Source organism: Pinus tabuliformis, chromosome 3_2 (genome assembly GCF_031772625.1).
Source record: "Pinus tabuliformis cultivar Carrire ecotype Pingquan chromosome 3_2, CPIR1, whole genome shotgun sequence".
NCBI classification, from domain to species: domain Eukaryota; kingdom Viridiplantae; phylum Streptophyta; class Pinopsida; order Pinales; family Pinaceae; genus Pinus; species Pinus tabuliformis.
This window is the reverse complement of record NC_142302.1, coordinates 736,428,764-736,434,390: the sequence shown is the minus strand read 5'-3', so window position 1 is coordinate 736,434,390 and position 5,627 is coordinate 736,428,764.

Here is a 5,627-nt window from a genome sequence, read left to right as displayed (position 1 = left end):
AATAATCAGGTGAAAGAGTGTCTTTTTGTAGCTTATCCCTTACTCAAGGGTTCTTGAATGATCATGTAATGGTTGATAGAAAAATGAACTATCGAGATAAAGGGTAGAGGGTGGGAGGCTATGCAAATAGTTAAGTTTGGAACTCGGCCCTGATATATATGGATTCACAATGTGCCACCAAATTTTGTAGGGTTATTAGGAATATGAAATAATTTACAAGGGATAATAAGAGGATAGATCAGAAAGATGAAAGTTCTTTCTAGAAACTTATCTGAATTCTGCCCAAATATCTACCTCAGAGTCACAATCAAGTGAAATTTTCAATCATTTGTTTAATCACTTTCTGATACAAGTCCTAATGCTACTACTAGCATGGAGAGAATTTCTATGGACAAGATAACCAAAATAGATGATGTGAAGTAGGATATGGAAAACCATAAAACTAAAACATGGTCACAAATAAGACCATCTCTAGATGCCATAGAATAGAATTTTATTTTTCATGTTAGGAAGAAGAAAATTGTTTATGTCATTAACAAGGAACCCAAGAGGGGAAGCAAAAGTATTTCTTTGTGGGAGTTCGGGCTATTAAAATATGGAAATCTTGTCTCTTTAGAGGATTCGTAGGAAGAGTTATATGATGTGGAGTGATGCAATCTAGGATTCATCCACAAATGATAGCATAGTGGTGGTCTGGTTGCATGTGTAAGGGATAATCGTTCAAATCCTGAAATGATCTCCTCAAGCGTAGGTGGAAGTTCTTCGCCTATCTCTCTTGGAGTTTTAGTCATTCACCTCCAAACATAGGTCATCCACCTCCAAACTTAGATATTCTACTACAATAGTCAAATTGCTAATATTACGTAGAAAATATCAGAACTTCACTTACTGGAATCGAAAGAAAACAAAGCGCCAGCTTATAATTTCTCAGGTCCAAAGTCTGGACTAGCACCTGTATACTTTCACCACACAATCATGATTAGATCGTAGCCTCCAAAATGGATGGTTATGATCATCCGGTCTTCAGTGGAATTAAGCCACAATTGAATTGCTCATCGGGTCTAAAATTTTTATTAACCACCATTCATTTTTCCACCTGATATCAATTGGATCTGGCTCCTCTAATCGGACGGCCCAAATCAACTCCCCTATTAACCTAGTTTGATAAAATATCACATCCATTTTTGGGTTAAACCTTGGTGCTGATTTTCATGCGGCTACCGTAGATCTAACGGTTCTGTCAATCAGACGGTTCTAGGATTCTTCAATTTTCCTCACAAGTTTATCAGACTTTTTCCTCCTTTTATTATGATTTCAGTGCTTTTTCCAGGTTTAGCTCTTCGCTAATGAATTCAGAGTTTAGCTGATTAAGGTTCTAGGGGTCGAAACACATTCGACTTAAGTTAGTACAAAGTGAATGAGGAATTTAAAAATGAGAACACCAGATCATACAAAACTCTAAGTTACAGGTCAAACTAGAATTCAACAACACACAGAGATATTTCAAAGGAGTTCAACCTTCGGGATTTAAGCTTTCATGCATAAATCCACAAAGATACAGAGATATTTAAGTTCTTTTATAGTCTAATTCTGCATAACCATGTCCAGCCAAATCCTCTTATAATAGTTCAAAACTTACATAAATACTTACATCCAATAATCTGATCCTTAATGAATGGATCAAATCTATCTAATCTTAGATAAACACCTAAGCTACTTCATGTTCTCCTCAAGAATCTCAACTAAGTATAAACTACTTGAATTAATTACAAAATCATTCAAATACCTATATTCTAGCTCAATTCCTATCTAGAAAACTTTGTAAATTCACAGCTAAAAGTTCCCACTCCTTTGCTTGTACACAATTTTTTGATTTTTGGAATAAAATGAAGCCTTTTTCCTTCAAGCCTGATGCTCATGCATCAGACTCCTGAGGACAAAATTCTTCATGGGCTCCTATCCATGAGCTCTTCTATAGAACTGTCCAACTTCTATAGCATGGTATCTGTCATTTAGGTAGCATCAACAATTGGTTGATCTTTCCACTTGACCAAGTATTAAAAATACTCATGTCCCCTTGTTTTCTTAAACACTCATTTATCCAATTTGTTCTAGGTAACTGTTTTACCCAATCCACCTCTTGTTCTTCCTTGTCTTCTACTGTGTCATCTTCCTGTCCCTTTTCATACCTGTACAAATCAACAGCATTAAAAATTTGATATATTCCAATACCAAGGGGTAACTCAATTTCATATGCATTTGCTGAAAATTTCCTTAAAAATCTACATGGTCCAATCTGCTTGAATTTTCTCCTTGACCAAATTTTCTCTCATAGAACAATTTGGTATGCACAACTGATTTCTTTAAACAACATTCCCTCTTGCAGGAAATAATCCAGCCACTTACTTCTATATAACAACACATGATTTCTACAGGCTTCAAATGCTTATTTAAAATCTAGACCTTCCTCATATAATTCCTTAAGAAAATCAAAACCGAACACTTGAATTTGACTTTGTTGCACTAAAATTCCTTTTCTACTTAAGGAATCTACTACTTTGTTTTATTGACCAATTATATGTTTTAAGACAAAATTAAAACTCTGAAGGTATTCTACCCATTTTGCACGTTTTTGGTTAAGCTTTGGCTGTTGCATAATGTAATGTAATGCATGGTTATCTGAATACAGTATGAACTCCTTAGACATCAAGTAATGTCTCCACTTCCTCAAAGACTGCACCACTACATAAAATTGTTTGTCATAAGAAGAATATTTCTTCTTTGACTTATTTAGCTTTTCACTAAAATAAGCTATATGTCTATCCTCTTGACTTAAAGTAGCTCCAATGGCTTCTCCACTGGAATCACACTTCACTTGAAAAGGTTTCTTAAAATCAAGAAAAATCAAAATAGGTTTCTCAGTAATCTTTCTCTTCAACAGTTGGAAGTTCCTTTCTACTTCAACAACCCATTCAAATGGTTGTTTTTCCTTCTTTATAGTATCAATAATAGAAGCATTGATCTTACTAAAATTCCTGATGAATTTCCTATAAAAACTAGCAAGATCGTGAAAAATTCTTACCTCAAAGACACTTTTTGGTGAAGGCCACTCCATGATTTCCTTGATCTTCTCAAGATCCATCCTTAAACCCTCAACAAAAACAACAAAATCCAAATATGCCAACTCCTCCTTCATGAATGAACATTTCTTTAAATTTAACAGTAATTTCTCTTGTTGTAGCCTTTGTAAGACATAATTTAGATGTCTCACACGTTCCTCTTTTGATCTGTTGTAAACTAATATATCATCCAAATATACTATTACAAATTTACCTATAAATTATTTCAAAACTTCAATCATGAGTCTCATAAATGAAATGGGAGAATTTGAAAAACCAAAAGGCATTACGATCCATTCATACAATCCTTCATTTGTTTTAAAAGCAGTTTTCCACTCATCTCGCTCTCTAATTTTTATTTGATAATAACTACTTTTTAAATCTAACTTTGTAAAATATCTTGCTCCACTAAAACAATCCATCAAATCTTCAATTCTAGGTAAAGGAAATCTGTACTTGATTGTTATTTTATTGATTTCTCTTGAATCAGTGCACATTCTCTAGCCTCCATCTTTCTTTGGGCTCAACACTGTCGGCACTACCCAAGGACTCAAACTCTCTCCAATCAGTCCCTTGTCTAACATTTCCTGAACCCGTTTCCTGATTTCTTCATTCTCTGTTGGAGTCATCCTATAAGATGCTTTATTAGGTAGATTTTCTCCCAAGATCAACTCTATATGATGGTTGATTTTTCTAATGGGTGGTAACTCATTAGGCAAATCATCTACAATGATATCACAATAACTATCCAGCATCTCTTGAATTTCAATTGGTAAATTAGAAACATTAGTGAAATGTATTATTAGCTTGGGTTTGCAAATCAATGCAAAACTTAACTCATCTTCTACCATCTATTGCAAGTACTCCTTTCCACTCAGCAAAAGGGTCTTTGGATCAGGTTTCTTTGATGCATCATCTTCTTCCACATGAAGGAATGTATGATTGACACCATCTCTGCTAAATTTTTATGTGTTATTCTCTCCATCATGCATAGTTCCTCTATCATACTACCAAGGCCTTCACAACAATAGGTGACACACACCCATAGGCATCACATCACACAAAATTTTGTTTCTATATTTGCCCAACTGCAACTCCACTTCACATTGCTCATTCACTCTCAACTGATACCCCTTTTGAAGCCATGACACCTTGTAACACGTTGGGTGTTTCTTTATGTTCAATTTCAACTTCTCCACCACTTCTTTGGACACCAAATTATCTGTAGTACCACTATAAATTTTCATGTGACAACACTTCCCTTGAAACTTGCACACAGTCTTGAACAAGGTTTTTCTCTGTGCTCGTTCAACAATTTTCTTAGTTGGCTTTAGTAAAATATTGTTAACCACCAATGGCTCTCCTTTCTCTAATACATTTTCTTCTTCTATTATTGTTGCTTCTTCCACTTCAGTCTTAGCAACAACTGCATTCCTCTGATTGATTCCTATGTTTTCTGGGCACTAATAGGCTACGTGCCCCAGCTTGTTATAGCTGTAACATCTAACTTCTCTTTCTCTCGCTCCTCTTGCTCTAGAAAATCTCCCTCTACCACATGCATCACCTCTTGTGTGTGCATGCTGACTTGAGCTCTTACCAGCTCCATCTCTAGTTGTTGTAGACCTTCCTCTACCACTTTGACTTCCCCTTACTCAGAAGGTATCTCTATTTCTGGAAAACTGCTTCCTCATGAGTTTTTCTTTAGCCTTCAATACCATCTGATAAGCCTCTTCTACTGGTTTAGGAGACAAGACACTTATCTCATCTTGGATCTCCATTCTGAGACCATTCATATATCTTGCAAGATTCTCATATGTATCTTGGATTTGTCTTGCTCTTATACTCACTTTGTAGAATTGTTCTGTGTATTCCTTTACTGTCATAGACCTCTGTTTAAGATTTTGCATCTGTCTAAATAATATTTGCTAATAATCACTTGGAAAAAACTTACTTTTCAACTTTGCCACCATTCTGTTCCAATTCCTAATTGGATGTTTACTAAGTCTTCTTCTTTCTGCCTGCACTCCATCCCACCAAAGTGTTGCTTGTCCTCTCAGTTTTGTCACTGCAAACTTCACTTTCTTTCTTTTTTTTGTTTCTTCATAATCAAATAATTTCTCCATGTCATTAATCTAGTCTATCAATTCTTCAGGGCTTAAACTTCCTATGTAGATTGAAACTTCAAGTCTGGGCTTAGATGTGGATCTCAATACTGACTTAAAGAATCTCATTTCAGGAGTTACATCTACACGCTCCTCATCTTCTGCAACTCCAACTTCACGTTCACTAACATCTCCAACATCTGCATCTATTCCCATTTCCATTGCTTCCAATCTAGCTTGCATCTATTGCATAGCTTCCAACACTTCAACATTTGCAAATATTCTTCCTCTTCTTCGACCACCACCTCTTCCTCCAACTCTGAAAGCCATTTTGGTTTTTTTTTTCTAATCCTTGAGATCATGTTCAGTGTCAATAGGCTGCTATGATACCACAAATGGTGGTCTG